Source organism: Rhodnius prolixus, unplaced genomic scaffold (genome assembly GCF_049639745.1).
Source record: "Rhodnius prolixus isolate KJV_2025 unplaced genomic scaffold, Rpr scaffold_9, whole genome shotgun sequence".
Classification (NCBI taxonomy): domain Eukaryota; kingdom Metazoa; phylum Arthropoda; class Insecta; order Hemiptera; family Reduviidae; genus Rhodnius; species Rhodnius prolixus.
The window spans coordinates 3,603,650-3,627,019 of record NW_027411604.1 but is presented as its reverse complement, the minus strand read 5'-3'; the positions used below and the strand labels follow the sequence as shown (position 1 = coordinate 3,627,019).

At 34.6% G+C, this 23,370-nt stretch overlaps 1 protein-coding gene and 2 long non-coding RNA genes across 8 annotated transcripts in view; 2 read left to right on the top strand and 1 right to left on the bottom strand.

Moving 5' to 3' along the window:
• The window catches only part of LOC141454658 (ras-related protein Rap-2a), a 234,324-nt gene that overhangs the window by 136,074 nt on the left and 74,880 nt on the right, over window positions 1-23,370 (top strand). The gene's annotated exons all lie outside the window — the stretch shown is intronic.
• LOC141454663 (uncharacterized) lies at window positions 16,145-23,059 on the bottom strand. The gene is made up of 3 exons (XR_012458863.1): window positions 22,925-23,059; window positions 22,252-22,347; window positions 16,145-16,455 (listed from the first exon to the last, which is right to left on the bottom strand). It is a non-coding gene; the product is annotated as an uncharacterized lncRNA (long non-coding RNA).
• The window catches only part of LOC141454662 (uncharacterized), a 59,454-nt gene continuing 57,772 nt past the window's right edge, over window positions 21,689-23,370 (top strand). For all 4 annotated transcript variants that reach the window (XR_012458861.1, XR_012458859.1, XR_012458860.1 and 1 more), the window contains exons 1-2: window positions 21,689-22,099; window positions 23,045-23,179. This is a non-coding gene — a long non-coding RNA (uncharacterized lncRNA). The remainder of the gene's footprint in view (window positions 22,100-23,044; window positions 23,180-23,370) is intronic.

Sequence of the window (23,370 nt, the reverse complement as noted above, 5' to 3'; positions counted from 1 at the left end):
TTATTACTCAGAAAGTGTTTTGATCCGAATTCGATTCTGATGACACGGTTAGAAAGACAGATAAATTTTCTAAAAATTGACACCATTTCGAAGCATAAATTATTCTCCAAACAGCCTCAATCTTCCTCCTGGATACTGGGAAAAATAAAAGTAATCGAAATTTTTTAAGAAAACTCATTAGGCCCTTATGTGATCATTATCAAGACCTAGGTGCTGGTCACTTTTTACAAAAGTTTCCTTATTTAATGGGTTTTCTAACGGTATATCATTTTCCAGGATTCCTTTCATCTCCGTATGAGAAATTACGTTTGTTTTACAAGAAAACGTGTTCACGAGCACCCAACAGTGTTTAGGTATCAAGTTAATTAATTGAAAACTCTTTTAGATGGACCAGTAGTCAATTTTTAATGTAGATTGTCTTAAAATAAGGAAGTCAAAGGTTACAAATTGCACTTTATAAAAAAAAAGAAAGTTACTTCTGATCTCTCTGAAATATTTGAGAAAATGTTAGGAAATATTTTTTTAGAAAAAAAGTGACGTCACTCAAGAACAGTGGAAAATATGAAGTTAGCCAATACGTCATTGAACTCCACTTCAGATGTACTACACACAGTAGGCCTATGGACAATACTTACTGGTTCACCCTGAATAGTATGTAGTTTTATATTAAAGCATCAGAGTCAATTGTCAGAAAATCTTTAAAAAAACAAAAAAGTGAACGAATATATTCTAAAAAAGGTAAACCACTAGTTGAGGTCTTTCCTTTAAACGCGTAATTTCAACAAACCATTTAATACTGCTGAATAGTATATTAGTGACAGACAACATATTACGAACGATAAGATACCGGATACTCTAACCGCTCGGCTACCGTGGCGACTAGCAAACATACTTTACTGTAAATTTCTCATATTAACTATTAAAGGTATAGACCGGGGAATATAGCCTAGTACCGCAATACATCTTAGCTTTGCGGGTCTAGCCTCTAACCGCTCGGCTATCTTGGCGACTAGCAAACATACTTTACTGCAAATTTCTCATATTAACCATTAAAGGTATAGACCGGGGAATATAACCTAGTACCGCAATACATCTTAGCTTTGCGGGTCTAGCCTATAACCGCTCGGCTATCTTGGCGACTAGCAAACATACTTTACTGCAAATTTCTCATATTAACCATTAAAGGTATAGACCGGGGAATATAACCTAGTACCGCAATACATCTTAGCTTTGCGGGTCTAGCCTATAACCGCTTGGTTACCATTTCAGTAGTGCTTTTAGATGTGAAATTCAAAATAATAGTAAAAATTTTGAAAACTCAACTTTGGTCTTTTATCTAATCGAATAACTTATATTTATTTATTTATTTTAATGTAAATATTTTCAACTCATTAATGAAATAATATTTAAATTTTATGTAATCAATCCTAAACAAATATTTCAGCTATTCTTGGCATTGGCCATTGCCTGCGTTGTAGCTGTTGAAGAAGTTCAAAGAGTTAAGAAACAAACATTTGGTGCTTATGGTGCTTACGGGGCTTATCCATATGGATATGCTGGTTACCCTACTGCTTACAGTGGTTATTATCCATACGCTGGATACCATGGATATTACGGATACTAAATTTGTACAATGATTGGGAAATTTATGATTGCTGATTTAAAAAAAAATACTTTTTGTCATTTTCATCAAGGAAAGGAAAAATATTATTTTAGAGTTTTATTTTTTGTAAAAAAAAAAAAAAAAAAAAAAAAATTGTTTATGTAAATAAAAATACATATTATTAATTTTGGTTTCGTTCGTTAACTTCCTTAGCTTTGTTCGCCAGTCTTGGTACGTGTTAAGCCAATGAGAAAATCGTTTCTTACACAGAATAAAGAAAACTTTACACTCAGCGTAATAACTTCTTATAAACTCCTTATTGAGGAGAACAATAGACAATTTCAAAATTTAGAATATTATAGCAAAATGTATTTCCAACGGATAAGGAAGATAGAATCTTCTCTAAATAATTAGATGGTCGCAGAATCGAAATTAGACTTAATTAACTTGAATGGTCTCATGATTCTAAGGGTTAAATAATTCAATGAGAAGACGTTTCTTATTCTGCAATTAGAATAATTAACAAGTAGTATTATGAGCATTAACGGAATTGCAACGTTGATTTCCGCTTTAATTATCCTGAAGAACCTGATTGGAGTACAATGTAACAAAATTTGTCAACCATGAGGTCATCAGCGTTCGGAGCTTTTTTCAGTGCATTGCCCGCCTCCGGACAGCGTTTTCTCGTTACACTGCCCTGCTTCGTACCGGTGAGCTTTGAAAAGCTTCTAGTAAGAGAAAATTATTAAAAATACTGTGAATTTTGTGTGCGTGTAGTTGTTCTTTTAAATGATTAAGCCAAAAAGAGTACTAAGGCGCCACGGTAGCCGAGGCGAAGCCTGCGAAGCTAATATGTATTGTGGTACTGGGTTCGATTCCTGGTCTTAGCCCTTGGATTTTATTTAATGGTTAATAAAAGAAATTAACAGTAAAGTATGTTTGCTAGTCGCCTCCGTCCACGACACCTAATTGGTAGTTGGACGTTAAGCCCCGCCTGACAAAAAATAGGCAATTACTTTACTTTACTTTTACTTTACTAAAAAAGAACTAAGCCTATAGTGTTTCAAAATGATAATCTTAGATGAACGGTGGTTTCAAAACCCAAGAAGAACTGAAATCATCTACTCGTTCATCGACGTTCTTTAATGTTCATTTCGCCAAACTTTTCTTCAAACGAAAAATAAGGAAACAGGAAGGGAAAAGAACAGGAACAACTTTAGGGAAATTTAAATCTTCATCTTCACCATGTGATTACATACAGACATCTGTATCATTCAACATAGTACACCAACCTGATTGGTAGCATATCAAAACCAGGCCGGAAGTGACCTGGATACTTGGGGAGTTTTTTAAGGTATGCGTGAAGAAAAAAAACTGAAAAATGAAGAAGGAGAATATTCTCAGAGATCTACAATCACTGCCACCTAAAAATAAGAAGGGTCCATTGTGCAATAAGGCCCAAAACTTGGGGGGGGTTGTAGTATCTACCCTGGTAGAGGGAGTTAGTCTGTGGGAAGTGGGGGTAGGTAGGATTATCTGCCTCCACCACCACTTTCAACGAACTAACAACACTTGTAGCGCATGCTTGAGAAAAGTTATCATCCTACGATAAACGATAAACAGTTAAAAGATGGAACTAACCCATTTAGAATGAACAATCTAAATCAACTTTGTCTGTAGCTACAGTTCGCGAGATTCTAAAAATTATCTTCAAAATACCGAATTCCAGCAACTCCTTAAATTCTTGTCAATAATATATTAATTACAAGAGCCTACATTAGGTACTTAGTACTCTGGTTGATTGCCCACTCAATTCTCTCCCTTAAAAGAGTCCTTAAAAGGAATTTCCAAGAAAAATGTCCCAACTAAAGGTTTTAGATCTATAAAATTGTCCAGTCGATGTTCTAAGCTACCAGAAAGCCATTCCAGTAAGGTCACAAACGACTTCGGTTATGTTCAGTTCTCTTGTGTCCAAGTAAGCTTTGCCCATTAAAGGTGGTAAGAGAATTCTGGATTCCCACGCGGAGATCTTTAATGCTTCATACAGCTTAAAGTCCGGTGATGGACAGTGTTGTCTATAATGAGAAAACACAATCTGTTCTGGAAGTGTTCTGAAAAAATGCTCCGGACGCCAATGGCCTCGGAACTTGACGCGCTTTAAATTGAATTAAAAAATATATATATAAACACACGTTCTTTAAAAATTAATACTTGAATATTCCAGTGCATTTAATAAATAAAATAATTAAGTAAATAAAGAGAAAAAAATGTTATTTACACAAAACTTTTTCTGAATCAGAAAGGTAGGAAATGGAGAATGTGATGTAGCGATTTACCGTTTCAATATTTGATGAGAAACAGTCGATACGATAAATCTCCAGACATTTCTGAATATAAATTCAATATACATTCATATGAATTCTAAAATACATAAGATTGGAAGAGCTACTTCTAGAATCTCTTGAAGGTAGATTATTTTGAAATTTAAGGTATATCAACGTCTGAGGTTATTGACGCCAGGAGTTTCCCCCTCTCACAGTGCACTGACTATCTCCGGACAGTATTCTATCATTCTGGGGTGAGCTGTAAGAAGCTCATAGGATAAAAACTAAGCGGCAGCAACTGGATTCCCTCGATTTCCACGTAGGAAATCAGCCACTTCCCTATGTATAACTACTAGTAAATCCGAGTAAATTTGATGAATGAATATGAATGAATGAAAAATAAATCTATTATCCTGGGATTATTGTCCCCTTAGAATAAATACATGTACAATTGGAGGCCCTATTGGTTTTAGCCTGTATTTTAAATATTTATATACAAAAAATAATCAAGTATTTACAAAAATAAGAATTAAAATTAAGGAAATAAATGCATTCAATTATTATTTCGGAGGGAGCTGAGTAGAAAGGAGAAAGGAGTAGAAACAGAAGGGATTTAAATATGGAAAGGGTAGGAACATGACGGACAGATGATGGTAAGGAGTTCCAGAAAGAAGTAGCGCGAATTAAGAAAGATTTGTCAAAGGATGAAGTACGGTGTGTGGGAATATAGAGTTCAGAGGAACGAGATCTAGTATTGGGAGAATGGATCGAGGATTTGAACTTGAAGAGTTGGAAAATATAAGATGGTCTTTGAGATTAAATAAAATGGAAAAGGAATTAGAGGTGAGACCTATAAAGGTAATATGTATTGTGATACTGGATTTGATTCCCGGTCTATACCTTTAATGGTTAATATGAGAAATTTATAGAAAAGTATGTTTGCTAGTCACCACGATAGCTGAGCGGTTAGAGGCTAGACCCGCAAAGCTAAGATGTATTGCGGTACTAGGCTATATTCCCCTGTCTATACCTTTAATGGTTAATATGAGAAATTTGCAGTAAAGTATATTTGCTAGTCACCACGGTAGCTGAGCGGTTATAGGCTAGACCCGCAAAGCTAAGATGTATTGCGGTACTAGGCTATATTCCCCTGTCTATACCTTTAATGGTTAATATGAGAAATTTACAGTAAAGTATGTTTGCTAGTCGCCTTCCGTCCACGTCACCTAATTTGGTAGTTGGACGTAAAGCTCGCCTGAAAAAATAGGCAATTACTTTATACTTTACTTTATAAAAAAAAATCAATTGGGTCACTATAAGCCTTCATAGAAATAAGTTACGACACAAAAAAAGTTGCGAAACGTTAAGCTAGCATACTTCTATGGGTTCGCTTAAACCCAAATGGTTGCACATATCTTGCCTAGCATTGCCTATAACCCCTAGGACTTAATTGTGTATGTTTTAGGACTACCAGCATAGGCGAAGTTCAGGTGACTAACTTAGGATGTCCTCTGATAGGCCAAGAAAAAAGAAAATATGGCGACCACTGAGAGAGGAATTTCAGCATGAAGTATTGTTAAAATTTTCCAAAATACGGTTATTCTCATTGATTTTAAAAATATAATGAAAATTTCAATTCAAAGAATTCTTACACTATTAATACATCATCACCAATTTTAAACAAGTCCTCCTGTGGTGGAATCTGACTCAAGTATCCCAAAAACTGGGAATCCCTTACTTAACAAAAAAAGGATAAAAAAAATAGATAAATTCCAGGAAGGAATTCGCAAATTTTGGTTTATTGTTAATATTCTATTCAGGAAATGACGTCAAAATAAACACTTATGGCTACTTTGTTTGGAAACAAAACATAGCTGAAGGTCTGGCAATAAGTGGATCCGCCCACCTGTACTGGATGCCAGATTGTATTTAAGCTGGTCCACTAATAAGTCGACATATATTTAATACATATTATGTAATCACTTATAATAAATTTTTATTGGCTTAAAATGATCAATGAATCATTCATGATTGATTCATGAATTATCTTGTCCAATCGTTTCGATTCAATGTTAATTATCTATCAATGAGCAAGATTTTATTGAAGTATAGATAGTTATTGATTAAATATCTGGACCTTTTTAAAAATATGCATGCAGTTGGTTGGAGATGCTGTTCGGGTGCAGGATATGTGTCGATAGGTGATTTTAGGTTTGAAAGAGTAGATACAATCTCCTAGGGATAACGAAGTGATCTTAGGAATCAAAAGGAAACTGCTGCTGGCTAACAGATTGGTAATTTTGGGCTTAATCGAAAAAGTAAACTGGTAACCAGGGTTACAAAAGTATCCTTATATGAAACTCTATTCTGTCCTGTCCATACAAATGGATCCGAGACACGTGGGTCAACACCAGATCCGATGAGAAAGCTCTGTTAGCCTTACGAGAATAAAATGCTTCGTAGAATACTCTGTCGGCGACGGCAGACAAAGCGGGAGGTGATGCAAGACTGTTACAAGACCAGGAACCAAACTTCACGAGAATAATTAAGCTGGGAAGGTTGAGATGGGCTGGAGATGTTGTTCTTAGGATGGACAGTTCCGAAAATCGCCCCCCAAAAAAATGTTTTGGAGGAGAAGCTGGACCGTGTAAAAAGAGAGGGGAACGTCCTAGGCTACCTTGGATTGATGGTGAAAGAGAAGATGCTTGGCATCAGGAATTGGGTGGAAGTCTGCCACAATGAATCGAGAGGACTGGCAGAAGAACATCGAGGAGGCCAAGGCTCTCATTAGTAGGCTTTCTGTAGCGCCAGAAGATGATGATGATGAGTTAATCAAGTAACATCTGAACATTTTTAAAATTCCAATCAACAATTTTTATTCAATTATGCCCCAATATAAAGGCTATGCCCCCCAAACCCCCCATCTTTATTTTGTGTTGAGCCTAAATTGTTGATTTAATTCTAGGCTAAAGAAACAAAGAGGAAGTATTAAGATCGTGCCTATTTTTTTGATTTTATATTTTTCACCGGAAATACGCATTTTTTGATTACACTGACTCCAAAAAAAAGAAAATGTTTGGGGTGTTGCATATATTATGTGAACAATCTAAAAATCTCAAAAGTCTTCATTTTTCTTTTTGGTAACACCATGAATGCTGACCAAAACATGACGTTTACAACCGGAAATAACCCTATACTGAGTAGATATTTCACTTTTATAAGCTTTTAAACGGAAACTCTTCAAGCGATTTTCGTCACAAATTGAGATCTACCACTTTTAGCGAAACATTTATCCCGGAAAATTCTATTTAAGGATTGAGAAGTTGGTGGTAAGGTTCACTAAGATGATTATTCATTGGAAAAATCATTTAAATAAATAGTTATGTATCTATAATTTTATAATACTCGTATATTTTTTCTGGGACCCTTTTTCAAGGAAATCTCAAAATAATAATAATTATAACAATAATATCACTGTCCGATGATGGACAGTGTTGTCTGTAACGAGAGAACACTCTCCAAAAATCGGTATTACCAGTTGAGTTTTCTTTGATCACATTTTAACATTCATATATGTGAAAAATTGAGGCGCCGATTTTGGAAAAGTAGTACGTAAAGAAAGGAATAAGTTTTCAGATTATTTATTTATTATTATTACTTATTTATTTAAATTATTATTTATTTTATTTTAGATTATTTTGTACTGAAATTATTTGCTACTACCTCCTCGCTAGATAAATACTATTCTTACTGAATAGTATAATCACCTATCCGGCAAAAGGGTATGGACCCTTTAAAAGGGGATTTGGCGCTTTGCTAGGACTTCGGCTGCCAAATTCCCATTCATGCCAACATGTCCATGGCACCCAAAGTGCCAAAAAAAAAGAAGAAGGTAACTCTGTTTTCTTTGCTTAGTTCGTTAAGATGGCCGAGTCGATTCCCGCATCATTTACGAGCTGATTGATATTGGAGCTCACCCAGCGACCTGGCTATCAAGAAGAATCTCTTGGTACCAGATATTTACTGTGGAGGTTACTATGGAGATTAAACTGATCACATCTTTATATGGCATGCATTCCCGACCGGAAAGAAGCTAGGAAATTTTCCGAGTAGACTCAAGTTCCATTTCCGCAGAAGTTCTCATTTCTCCTTCCCCCCCCCCCCAAATGGACGAACAACTTAAAATACACAAAATAACAAGATCATTTTCAAGATGATTTGTTTATAAGAAACTACATTTACCTAACATAAAAGTAGGAATAATATGGAACGATAAGTTAGATTAAAATAAACTTCTTTTAAGTTTTATAAAACGGAAAATTTTTATTTTAATGGTTGCCAAGAAGTATTGCAATTTACATTTTGTTCATGCCAATTTAATATACATAATGTCCATAGAGTCCAGTGTATCCGTTGTATGGAAGGACTCCAGCGTAGCCGAGACCGTTGTAGCCAAGTCCAGTGTATCCTAGACCAAGACCATACACTTGCTTCTTAACTCTTTCGGCCTCTTCTACAGCCACTACGCAGGCAATAGCCAAAGCTACCAAGAACTGTTTTGGAAATGAACAAGAAGAATTAGTTACGATATAGTTTTATAATTTGGAAACAATAGTAAAGTAACTTATAATAATATGAACTATTTGAATACTTACAAGGAATTTAAACATGGTGGTAAGTTGTCTGTTCTGTTTGCAATAAGAACTGATACTGTTAGCCAATATCTGCAACCTTATATACCAAATTTTGAAGGTCTTAAGGCACACCCATTTGGTATATACACCAAATATAATTTTAATCACTTACAAGCGTCTTTGGTTATATAATCTACTAAAATTTCTTGTACTATTTACTTTATCGTACGGTACTTAAAAATAATTTACAGAACACTGACTGAAGTATGGCTGGCTGTTCACTTACAATAGTAAGAAATTTTGTATTGTTAGATAATTAATCAGAAATAATAACAATATTATTTTATTTTAGAGTAAAAACCGCAAAAAATTATGAAAAAAAGTTACGTAGTACAAAATACATTATTAAGACCGAATTCGGTAAAAATATGATTTTAAAAAACCTTTTGGTCAAAACAACAATTTTTTTGAATTTGAACAATCAATTGATCATAATCAATTGATTTTATAACTACGAGGGTCGTTTGAAAAGTCCGTGCAAAAATAAAAACTACTTAATTTTTTGGGGTAAACCTTTTTTATTTTTCAACATAGTCTCCTTTTAGGCTTATACACTTCGTCCAACGCTGCTCTAGTTTGTTGATCCCTTCCGAATAATAGGATTTGTCCAAGTCTGAAAAATAGCCATTCGTTTCTACAATCACCTCCTCGTTTGAATAAAATCTTTTTCCCGCCAGCCATTTCTTCATCTTGGGGAACAAATAGTAGTCCGAGGGAGCCAAGTCTGGAGAATAGGGGGGATGTGAAACGAGTTGGAACCCTATTTCCATTAATTTTGCGACCACAACTGCTGAGGTGTGAGCTGGTGCGTTGTCGTGATGGAAAAGGACTTTTTTGTGGGCCAATCGTGGGCGTTTTTCTTGCAGCTCGGTTTTCAAACGGTCCAATAACGATGAATAATATGCACCTGTAATAGTTTTACCCTTTTCCAGATAGTCGATGAGGATTATTCCTTGCGAATCCCAAAAGACAGTCGCCATAATCTTTCCGGCCGAAGGAACGGTCTTCGCCTTTTTTGGCGCAGACTCCCCCCTTGGTAACCCATTGTTTAGATTGTTCTTTGGTCTCAGGAGTCTAGTGATGTATCCATGTTTCATCCACAGTGACGAAACGACGCTTAAAAGTCCTGCGGATTCTTCTGGAACAGCTGCAAACCGTCCTTGCAACACTTCACACGATTTCGTTTTTGGTCAAGCGTGAGCAATCGCGGCACCCATCTTGCGGATAGCTTTGTCATGTCCAAATGTTGATGCAAAATATTATGTACCCGTTCATTCTAGATTCCCACAGCACTAGCAATCTCACGCACCTTCACTCTTCTGTCATCCATCACCATATCATGGATTTTATCAATGATTTCTGGAGTAGTAACCTCAACAGGGCGTCCAGAACGTATGGCCACTCCGAAAATTTTGAAACCACTTATAAACTGTTCTAATCGAAGGTGCAGAGTCACCATAATGTTTACCAAGCTTCTCTTTAGTCTCCTGAGGCGTTTTTTGCCTTTCATAAAGTAGTGTTTAATCAACACACGAAATTCTTTTTCGTCCATTTTTTGTAAATCACTCGACTTCCTCGATTCAAACGAATGCCAAACACAAAGAAATAGACCGATCTGGCTGAAACTTGGTGTGTGTTCTACCAAGAGATGCTACTAACTAAACATAACCTCGATACGCGCCAGTGGTGCTATCTCTCTGACTTTGCAAGAAAACTTAAGAAGGTCTGAATATCTCGGTAAAGTACATTCTCGAGGAATGTGGCAATGGGCAAGAGTACTAAGATAGACTAGAGCTGCCTGCCTTGTTTTGAAGAAGACTTGTTTAAGGCAAGGGTTCAAGTGGAAAATGTTTCAGCTTAAAGTTATAGATATAAGAGGTGTGGCTATTAAATATCGAGACTATTGCTGTAAAACATTTTATTTTAAATTTATACATATTTAGTTATTATCACCTTCAATATACACCCCTCCCCTATCCCTACAACGCTTCATGCGAATTTACCATTGTTTCGAAACAGTGCTGGAAGTCTTTTTCTGTGTGCTCCTACATGACGCGTACCGCTTTTTATTTACAGCTTCAACGGACTGAAATCTTGTTCCTTTTAATGCAGATTTGACTTTTGGGAACAGATCTAAAGTCACATGGGGCCAGGTCAGGGCGAATAAGGCGGTTGGTCTAAAACTGGGATGTTGTACTTGGGTAGAAACGTCTTGACAGACAATGCAGTGTGTCTTGATGGAGAACCCATGACTTGTTCTTCCACAAATCGGGTCGTTTTTTCCTTACTCTTTCACGGAGTTAAACAAGTACCTCACGGTACTAATGTAATGTTGATTAATTATAATCGATATTTTTATCCGTTTTGGACGTGGAAGGGCGACCCGGGTGCTCATCATCTCCGACATCTTCTCGGCCATCTTGGAAACGCTTGAACCACTCAAAAACTCGCGCACGTGATTAACATTCATCGCCATAAGCTTCTTTAAATAAAAAAATTTCGGTAGTGGTTTTATCAAGTTTTGATGTGAAATTCCACGACAATTCGTTGCTTTACTACATGTGTAGTATCATGTTTTCGGCAAAACGAAACTAACACCTCTTACACAAACGACGGTTTCGGTCAGACAGATTTCTCTATAAACACGTGAGACGATGCAATCTAAAGAGAAGTCTTTACGCTGCACATCTGTCGAAAAGTTAGGATTTGGCGCATGCATAGTTCTTCTGTAGCAGCATCAGTCTCGTTATTTAATAGCCACACCTCGTATGTTCTAAAATTACTAGAAATCAACTAATCGTTCTATTATGAGGGTTAATCGACAGCATTGCCCACTAAATTACTCTTTACACACTGTCTCACTTTTCTCAAACCACTGAACTTTTCTCATATGTAAAGTGACCAAAAGAACAAAATTCTGATGGATTTGAACCTTCAGAAAAACATTTTAAAGAAACCTTTCAGCTGACCAAGTTTGTTCTTGTTCAGAACCAGGGCTTGCCTCAGTTCTGTTGCCTGCGTTAGACCAGGAAGACAGCTCCTCCTGTGTAGAACTGTCTTCCATCTCAAGAAAAAGTTTAAGCCCCGAATAGAGGAATTGGTGTACTGTTTTTTAATAAGCTATAAGGCCGTCTCATTTCCTTCAAAAGCCAACAAACCACTAGCACCAAAAATTGTGTAACTTCGTTTTCTAAGCCCAAAATATTGAGTCTGCCGAGGCAATTTAAAACCTTTTTTTTGGAGCTCAAGTTTCTATTGACAATCTCCTGATTCAGACATTTTTTTTTACCAACGTTAAACTGAACACAACTTTCTATTGCGTGAATTTCCGCCTGGAAGAAGTTAGGAAATTTTCCCACGTTTTCTGAGTACCTGGTTTCAGGCTCTCGAACAGTCCAGCCCAGTTTACTTAGGAGTTCTCGAACCCGTCGAAATATGTGAATTAAAAATCACAAAATAACATGACCTTTTCTGTGATCAGTGTTTATAAAAAGTACTTTATAATTTTTATTATTATTATTAATTTTTTTTTTTTTAATGATTTAAGGCAAGTCAGCATCTAAGGTTATTGGCGCCCGTAGCTTTTTCCAGTGCACTGCCGGCCTCCGGACAGTGTTCTCTCGTAACAGACAACACTGCCAATCACCGGACAGCGAGCCGTAAGAAGCTCCTAGGAAGAGAAAAATCTAAGGGTCCAGCAGCTGGATTCGAACCTGGGACCTCCGCGTGGGAATCCATTACGCTAACCGCATACCTAATCCCTTTCCTTATCTATTATTATTATTATTTTCCCGGCGCATCGACAGCTTGGTCATTAGCGCCTATCCACTATCGTGGTTCTTCTTAATTCCTTATACTACTCGAACTGGGATGACACGTATAAAACCCATAGCTTCCAATCACTACACCTTGCTTAACAAGGTAGGGTGGAGCCTGGGACTGCAGGAGTGTCTCTACACATCCCCTCTTATTTCATCGACGTTGTCGACGAGGCTTATCCATTATTATTATTATTACTATTATTATTTTTTTTTTTTCTGCAATAAGTGAAGCTGATACAACATGATGCATAGTAAAACATGAGTAACACGAGAGGAGAGAATTCACCCATCGGTGGAACTCCCAAAGAAAAACAGTTCACTATTGTGCTCTGGCACTTACTTCATAGAGAAGATCACGTGGCCACAAGCAGCGCTTCAACCGTCTTGCGAGTATTTCCAGGCAATGCAGTAAGTTGGGGGATACTAGAGGATTAGAATGTGAGGTTTTTTTTGACTGGAAGGATTTTGGATTTTTATAGATATTCGAAGCTTTGGCTGAGCCCCAAAGTTCCATTCCGTAAGTCCTGGCAGATTTCAGTATCTAGTGTAGATAAGTCATTTATGGTTTAGTTAAAGCTTAGACTGTATTGTCAAGAAGTCTAGAGAGAAGTTTGAATCGTTTGTTTAGTTCTTTCCGTTTAAGTCTAGTATGTGGATTCCAGGTTAGACGTTTGTCCATGCAAAGTCCTAGGTCCTTAACACAATCTGTTGTAGGAAGACTTTATAATTAGGAATAATTTTAAAAGGTTCACATTTTTTTTCCATTCCTATTTTTATTATTAATAACTATATACGATGTAAAGATGCCAGTTTAAACTGCATAGTTTATTGCGTCTAGTGCGGCCCAAGAATGGAGGACTCCATTCCAGTATATTCGAAGCCGGTATAAAAAATGATTCATCCAGGAAGGAAAGCGATATAAACTCAGAAATGCATTTTCTTGCACTACAGGGGGTCCGAAGGATGAGGCCAAGCTTTTCAAGCGCAGAAACTTTTTCGAATTTACAATACTTTTAAGTTCAAATCTGTGACATCGAAGACAAAACATAGACCTACAACTGTGGAGACAAAGTACTTAAATTTAGGGCGAACTCTAGTATAAGTGGAAGAAATGAAAATATAAAACAAAATTTTTTTATAAAACGGAAAATTTTTATTTCATCATAAGCCGAAAAGTAATTAGTTCATGAAAAAAAACGAAGCCAATTTAATATACATAATGTCCATAAAGTCCAGTGTATCCGTTGTATGGAAGGACTCCAGCGACTCCAGTGTAGCCGAGACCGGTGTAGCCAAGTCCTGTGTATCCTAGACCAAGTCCAAACACTTGCTTCTTAACTCTTTCGGCCTCTTCTACAGCCACTACGCAGGCAATAGCCAAAGCTACCAAGAACTGTTTTTTTTTGGAAATGAAGAAGAAGAATTATTGAAATTGTTATTCTAACAATTATTTACATTTATATACATTTACTTACAAGGAATTTGAACATGATTGTTTGAGAGGTCTGTTCTGCTTGTAATAGAACTGATACCTGCACATTACTTGCAATGGTTTATATACAAAACTGTTTGAAGGACTTCTAGACACACCCTGTTGTGGGACAATGTATAAAAATGTTCACCTACAGATTAAAACTTATATAACGATAAAGTACGACTTCATTTTTTGTTGTTCTTTTTTATGAGATCATTTAAGTAGTTCCCTTATCTGTTCACTAAGGGAGTGGCTACAAAGCCAAATCTCCCAGTATCCTAAACAAAACAAAAATCTATCCCTTCATTGTCAACGTTTTCCATCGAATGAAGTCGGGCAGCGAAGTTTTCAAAGTTTAAACTTGAATGATGATAATGATGAGGTAAAAAGCTTTTCTTGTAAAGATACTCTTAGTCCTTCTGTTGTAAGTATTAAGTTTGTAGCAATTCCAAAGATGTCCGCACACAGAAACCAGTTAAGGTTATGGTTAAAAGTTCTTCAGTATCTTGATTTTTTTTTCCTGTCTTCTATTCTGAAGTCAATGTTTTAAGAAATAACTTGTTCAGATAAACCTCCTTCTTCTGCTGAGACTTCCTCAATTATTAGATACGCTGGTTATTGTTGGTTGAATAAAGTATTCTAATATCACTTAAACCGAGAACATAACAAAAAAAAACAAAAAAAATCAGCGAACCAGATAGATCTCTCTTTGATCTGTGAATGGTCCAGCCTGTAACCATCATTTGGGCACACAAAATCACTTAAAAAAGAACACTTAAAAACTGCATTTAAGCTTAGGATAATTTGCACTCAGTCACGATTTAAAGCAGGACACGGAGTTGACTTAAGGCACTTGCCAACCTTAATGCAAAAAAAAAAAATCATCTTAAATTCAGCAAAAACGTAACTTCTTTTGCTTAAAGATCATTTTTTTTAATTAAATTAAACTTGAATATCACTAATTCAGAACATTCAGAAACGTTCATTAAAATTCGTTTGCTGAAATCATTTAAAATGAAATTTCTTTCAACGTAAGTAATTGCATTGTAAAAATGATTGTTTTTTTTAAGTAAATTAATTTAATTAAATTTTTGAATTGTAGCAAGATAATTAATCAGCTTCAAATTAATTAAAAATAAATAATATTAAAATCAATGAAAATACTTTTATAATATAAAATATTCTTATTAAATGTTTAGTTCCCATAAAGCCCAACAGATAGTGAACCATTAGCGTTAAGACATTAGAGTAGGGTCTAATTCTTCACTAATTTTTAAGATATTTCAATTTTAAGAAAGACACACTTTAAAACAGTATTTTCAGGGGGAAAAAATATATTTAAAAAAATTATCTGCTTTTCGTAAGCAGACGTTTGCATTTATTTTTATTTTTATTTATATTTTAGTTCATGTAAACTTTGCATGTTTACAAGTGATGTAATCGCTTTAGTATTTTGAGTATATTAGGGTGTAAAAGAAAAATAATAACAACATCGTGGAAGAGGCTGATGTAATCCTCCCCACCGATAAAGGCGAGAAAAGGAATAAATCTTTTTATTAGTATATACGTCATATGCGTGGGGAGATTTGGCAGGAAAGGTGATGGATGCTAAATAAGACATTTTTGATTAAGAACCCGTTGCGAAGATAAGAAGGATAAGCCCAAGGTAAGATGAAGCAACATAGCAGAGGCATTGCTGACTGCAATGGGAGATAGGAACTGGGAATTAACGATTGAAGAGGCAGAGAGCCTGTGAAGAGAGAGATAAGATATTGAATAAGAAGAAGACTGTTCCAATAGAAGACCAAAAACTGATCTGAAAGGGTGCACGAATAAATTAAATAAAATAAAAAAGTTAACTAACCGACTCTGCTCGTACATGGACTTAAAGTTCCGAAGAAAGATATTAACAGTGATCCATAGAAATGCATTAATTTTAATAATTATAATTCCATTTAGGGAAGGGATTAGCTATGAGGTTAGCATACTGGACTCCCACGCGGAGGTACCGGGTTCGAATCCAGCAGCTGACCCTTAGATTTTCTCTTCCTTGGAGCTTCTTACAGCTCACTGTCCGGTGATGGCATTAAAAAAAAATATAATTCCATTTATTTATAAATATATGAAATACCAAAAAAAAAATCTTGCACGTTGGAATCATAATTATTTTTCAAAAAATAAAAATTAATTAATGTGACCAAAAATTAATCCAATTTAATGGAAGAAAACATAAATACAGATCACTGAATTCCTTGCCCTACCTGGTATTGATGTAGGTTGGGATATGTAACAATATCTAGCTGTTCCAACAGATCCATCGATGTCTTCGTCACCACCATCAGCACTGGACACTTGTCACAAGTTAAAAAATTATAACGCCCAAAAAAAAAAAAGATACTGGTAACGCTAATGTTGTCGGAATTTAGCAAAATCCGAATCAATATTATGTTGTACGCACTGATCAATAATAATTTTTTCTTTTAATCAAAAAAATCACTACCGATATAAACATTTCCGGAACTGAACACTTCCGCACAATCTGAAATTTATAAAAAAAGAACTATTAAAATTGATTGTATTGTACATTTACAGAAATATTTTACAATATCATTACTTGGTCCTGCTGCAACATTAATACCAAGGGATAATTACCAACAACAGTTACTCTTATTAATAGTTGATATGCGTAGTAGGAAGGGATCAAGCTGTACGCTATGTCCAAAGCCCTTTTGGGCTCATGTACGAGGGTCGTTTGAAAAGTCCGTGCAAAGTCAGAGAGATAGCATCCATCACTGGCGCGTATCGAGGTTATGTTTAGTTAGTAGCATCTCTTGGAAGAACGCACACCAAGTTTCAGCCAGATCGGTCTATTTTTTTGTGTTTGGCTTTCGTTTGAATCGAGGAAGTCGAGTGATTTTCAAAAAATGGACGAAAAAGAATTTCGTGCGTTGATTAAACCTTCATGAAAGGCAAAACGCCTCAGGAGACTAAAGAGAAGCTTGATAAACATTATGGTGACTCTGCACCTTCGATTAGAACAGTTTACAAGTGGTTTCAAAATTTTCGGAGTGGCCATATGGGCACAAATGACGCTGAACGTTCTGGACGCCCTGTTGAGGTTACTACTCCAGAAATCATTGATAAAATCCATGATATGGTGTTGGATGACAGAAGAGTGAAGGTGCGTGAGATTGCTAGTGCTGTGGGCATCTCGAATGAACGGGTACATAATATTTTGCATCAACATTTGGACATGACAAAGCTATCCGCAAGATGGGTGCCGCGATTGCTCACGCTTGACCAAAAACGAAATCGTGTGAAGTGTTGCAAGGACGGTTTGCAGCTGTTCCAGAAGAATCCGCAGGACTTTAAGCGTCGTTTCGTCACTGTGGATGAAACATGGATACATCACTACACTCCTGAGACCAAAGAACAATCTAAACAATGGGTTACCAAGGGGGAATCTGCGCCAAAAAAGGCGAAGACCGTTCCTTCTGCCGGAAAGATTATGGCGACTGTCTTTTGGGATTCGCAAGGAATAATCCTCATCGACTATCTGGAAAAGGGTAAAACGATTACAGGTGCATATTATTCATTGTTATTGGACCGTTTGAAAACCGTGCTGCAAACGCCCACGATTGGCCCACAAAAAAGTCCTTTTCCATCACGACAACGCACCAGCTCACACCTCAGCAGTTGTGGTCGCAAAATTAATGGAAATAGGGTTCCAACTCGTTTCACATCCCCCCTATTCTCCAGACTTGGCTTCCTCGGACTACTATTTGTTCCCCAATCTGAAGAAATGGCTGGCGGGAAAAAGATTTTATTCAAACGAGGAGGTGATTGCAGAAACGAATGGCTATTTTTCAGACTTGGAAAAATCCTATTATTCGGAAGGGATCAACAAACTAGAGCAGCGTTGGACGAAGTGTATAAGCCTAAAAGGAGACTATGTTGAAAAATAAAAAAGGTTTACCCCAAAAAATTAAGTAGTTTTTATTTTTGCACGGACTTTTCAAACGACCCTCGTACTATCCCAAAGTAAACAAAAAATCTCAAATGAACTTGCCCGAATTTCATTGACTACTATTCCCAAAACTTTTACCTCATAAAAACTCTTCAATCTCCATTAGAACATAATATGTTCTAATATATTTGATAATTATATATTATATAATTCATATTAACACTATCCAAGTTTATAAAACTATAATTAACTCCAAAATGATTCTTTAAACCTATCAGCATCCATCCTCAGAACTACAAAGAATTGTCTAGAAAAATTATCAAATAAAAGATATGGATCTATCGATATGAACTATAAATGAAGTTTTCAGAAAAATAAACAAATCCATTCAGAAAAATGATAAACTTGATTGTCTCTTTTATGAACAAGAATAGGACCGAACATTACACTGAAATGTTACATTGCAGGAGAGCATATCCCAGTACCTTCTTTTTCTGGAAAATATTTTAAATAAACGATATTGATGTACAAGAACAATAATAAGCTAACAATGTTTAAAAAAAAAATATGGGAAGAGAAAAACAGTTTTCTTTTGGAGGGATATGCTCACTTACTGTGGTGAACCAGACAGGAAACGAGATGACCCTTTTGAATAGAATAGAATAAAAAATAAATTTATTATTCTGGGACAATTGTACCCTAAGAATAAACACAGGTACAAATAGAGGCCTTCATAGTTTGGCCTGTGATTAAACAGAAAATATACGTGAAAATAAAAATAATAATAGAAATTAAGGAAATAAATTAAAACAATTAGAATTCCGTAGGAGGCTGAATAGAAAGGAGATAACTGAATAGAAGGGATTTCAAGATAGAAAGGGTAGGAGCATGGCGGACAGATGATGGCAAGGAGTTCCAGAGAGAGGTAGCACGTATAAGGAAGGACTTGTCAAAGGATGAGGTACGGTGAGAGGGAATATAGAGATCAGATGAGCGAGATCTGGTATTACGGGAATGGATGGAGGATTTAAACTTAAGGAGTTGAAAAATATAGGATGCGGGAGTTTCGTCCCTGGAATAAGTTCTGAGGAAGACTATTCTGGAGCAGTTATAACAGAAACAGACGTGAACTGAGCACAGAAAGCACTGTTGACTCGAGAAAAGTCACCTGCAAAAGTCTAGAAAAACATCATCCAAAGAAGATTGTTAAAACACCTGAGAGGCTACCAGATACTGGAAAATGGGAAAATATCTTCTCTGGAACACTCTTAGATTCTAGGACTTTTTTTTTTTTTTTGGTTTACCTTAAACTGAAGCGGGGTAGGGCACACAAGATCTTGGCGATAAAAGAAAACAAAACTTTTGACAGTTGACAGATGCACGAGACACGAGAGTTGAACAGATACAAGTTTCAAGAGTGTAGAAGTTAAGTATTGTGTACAATGTGAAACATACGTGTGTTGCTTGAAAAACAACTTAAACACACTTTTCATTCACTTAAATAAACAAATTTATTAATAAATAAATAATATTTAAGTAAAATAAATTTGTTGAAATGTTTCCATTCATTTACCATAAATCTAGAGTTAAGTCCCAACCGGGTCTGTTAGGGACATAAAAGTAGAAAAAAGTTGAAATTAAAAAAAAAATTCTAAGTGGAGGTTGAATCTGCAATAATACTTTAAACTAAAGCTGATTGGATTTTTATTTTTAGAAAAGTTATCAAATAAAACTTTCCAAAAGTAATTCAATGTTAAGTGGTGGATTCAATTTGTTTATTTTTATCCCTCAAGATGGTTAACATTTTTTTTTAAATAATATAATCTTTAAAAATATTTAAATGTCTGGTTACACAGGTCACGGAGTGCTCCTGCTACCTAGCGGGACTTCACAATAACTCCGCACATTTTTCTCTACAGTTTTACAATACCCTCTAATCGACTCTTTTCGCAATTAAATAGCAATAAGCGGGCGATTGTAAAACCTTTTGAGGCTAAATTAACCACCTATTGCGTAGGTTTATCTGTGCGATAAGCTGTAATAGTAGTTCATAAGGTAAAAACAACAATCCACAAATGGCAAAAATAAGTAACATGCTGTGCTATTTTCAATAATTCATTAGCATTACATTTTGAGTGCACTAAATTAACCATTCTTCATATTTTCACGAGTTTTTAAAGTGCAATCGCCCATTCCCCTACAGAAAAATAATAGCAAGGAAAAGTATGAACTAGAATAAAAAAAAAGTTTAATTAATTTCCCTTAGCAATAACAACACAAAAACAAGAAATCGATTCAATAATAATGAAACCAGCAATTGCGGTTGAACGATTTTAACCAAAAGTTCCTACCTTTTTTTGCGAGGTCCCTTGTTAATAACTAAAATATTTATATAATTTAAACTTTTTCTGGCTTCTCTCTGTTACAAAGTTTTAATTACGCTAGCGGACAATCAAATAAACACCATTGAAAAAAAGAAATTCATTCTAGAATACAAGTACTTCAAGAATCATTACAAAAATAATAATAATAATAATAGTGACCTCATCTGGCATTACAAAATATTAAATAATTAAGTACAGGTGGCACCTCGGTTTTCGAACGACTTGACTTTCGAACAAATCGATATTCGACCAAGAAATTCGAGAAAATATTGTCCTGGAATCCGAACATTTGGAACTTAGAACACCCGAGAAGCGCCGAGTTGTTTTTATATTACGCTTTTAGAGCTAATTTCTTGTTTAGATACATGCTTTTACATAAAATATAAAAATTAGGCCAGTAAAACTGGCATATCTCTGGTGCTTAGAAATGAAATAAACTACATAGTTTACATTATTTCTTATGGTACAAAATTGTTTCGGTTCTCGACCAAATTGGTTCTCGACCGCACTTCCGGAACGAATTGTGGTCGTATATAGGTACCACTATATATCATAACTCAAACTACTGTAAATAAAACATTACTTTGAAGTTGAATGCAATCGTATTACACGTTACAGGAAAGAGTGAAAAAACAGAAGAAAATTAAAGAGAAGTTGTAGTTCAAAAAAGGTGACAGGAGAGGCAGGTATTAAAAACAGGAGTTAAATAGGTGTAAAGAAAGTAAACCGGTAAGGTGTTAATCAAGAAAGAAGTGGTAATGATGATGGAGGATTAGTTGTAGACTACTGATCTATGGGGAAGGGATATGAAGCTCAGTAGAACGAGAGAATGAATGTAGAGGATGCACAGAGGATTTGTTTGAAGAAATTTAAGAATAAAAAGTTAGGCTGTGGGATTTAAAAGTATGGAGGAACAATAGGAAAGCCCGAATAAAATACTGGGGCCACAGAATAGCACAGGGTAAGCCGGTTTAAAGCCACCGTATGACTGGGTGATGAGAGCATCTCCGGGGGATATATCTTAGAAAAACAGTTCGTCAGATGCTTTTGATTACTTTCAAGAGCATCAAGAAAGGTACCCTTTACTCATGGTGAAATCTCTTCCAAACGAGCACCATAAAATTATAAAGTCATAATATCACAATACAATAATCCTCACAATATCTTTATCACTTTCTATAGACATTACTGAACTTTGATTGCACTTAAATTTAAATTTTAAGTGGTAAAAATTTCCTTACTTGAGGACTAAATAGCAAACCTGCATTTATTGTAGAATAACAATAAATGAAGAGAATATTGCTAGTATTGTATAATTATTTTTTTTAAGTTAACTTCAATAATTTAATACTATTTAGTGACAATAATTCAAATCAGAATTATGTTCATTAGCAACAACAATTAAGTACGCAATAGCCGAGTTAACCTTAAAATGGATTAGGTGTAAAACATGTTCTGTTCAAACTAACCTAAGCTTAGTGTGTTTTATTTTATTTTTTCTAAAACCTAAATGTTGATAGAAAGTGTTCACAAAATAATTAAGTCTTCAAAAAGAATAATGAGTAATGAAGAATCTATTCAATAGGATATACATATCCAATTGGATTATATCAAAACTTCAATCATGGAAAGAACTCAGTTGCTGTTGGTTATTAAATGTTTCTGGATATCATGAAAATATTTAATTTTTTACTTCTTTTACTATACTATTTATGAGTATTTTTGTACTCACAAGTTAAATTCATTGATAGTGAAGCATTTGAGGTATGTGAATTTAGGTTTTAAATCATTTATTAATGCTTAAGAAGTTCATGACTTTGAATAAAATTAAGGTGAGTCCTTTTTGTGACAAATATGAAAGATATTTAGTCAGTTTTCTTTTAGGAAAAGTAAAAATTTCATTTTGAAACAACTTATTATTATAAATTAATTTCATCTAAGAAAATAATACTTTAAGGATAAAATTATTTTAAGTATTTCTTACCTATTGTTAAGAAATTGCAGAAATTGTTAATAATATAAGGAAAATCTCCTACACTGTTGGTTTTATTGGTTTCACTTCACAACTTAATTCATTTACCTGCAATTTATAAAACTATTCTTAATAAAGGTCTTTCTTTTTTGATCTAGAGTTGAGATTGTGAAGTTTTGAAAATAATTAAATTTAGAACTGTTCATTCTTAATGTTCTTTCATGTGTACTTAGTAAATTCAGTAAAAAGAAGATAAAATTCTAAAAGTATTGGCTACTAACACTAATCTAGAAAAATATAAAAGTCATCTTTAGGTTTAATTTGAAATTTCAATAATTTTCATAAAGCCCATTAAAAAAAAAAAAAGGTTTTAGTTAAAATCCTTGAAATACTACTAAAAATCACCAAATTTTAACAAAAAAAGAAAAGTAAGTTCTGTGAAATCACAAATATGGTCTTACGCCATATTGGTTTGGCATTAGGCATCCAAAATTAATTAAAACTATTTTTAACTTTATTATATAAAGTAACGTAAAAACTAAACATAAGTTGAGTAATTGTTAGCTCTTTAACAAAGGAGAAGTGAATTCTATTTTAAGAATATCTCATTACAGATTAATTAAACATCCAAAAATCATAGAATTCATTTTGTTCTACCATATTGAAATTTTTGTAATTTAATTACCTCCAATGTCTTCATTTTCTGTTTTCAAAGCTTTGTAACAACTTTTATTGAATTATATAGTTAATTATTATGAATTTTGTTAAAATTACTCTTTAAATATTTTTTAAATTAAATTTGTAGACGTCAATTGCACAGCTTCATGAACCAAGGTCGGAATTGGGGCCCAAGTGTGACTTGATTTGATGACGTGTCCTTTCTCTTTTTTTAATGATCAATGGACTTTAATTATATTTTTCAGTTTTCACAAAAAGTAAAGTTAGTATAGAATATAAAAATATTTTGCCTTTCATAATATTGTTTATAAGTCAATTATTAATTTGAAAAAATTTTCTTTAATTTTTTTTTTTTTAATTATTCTGAAGTAACATTATTTATTATTAACATTTAATATAAAAAATACTTCAACAAATAATTTCTTACTTTATAATTAATTTATTTTTTATTAA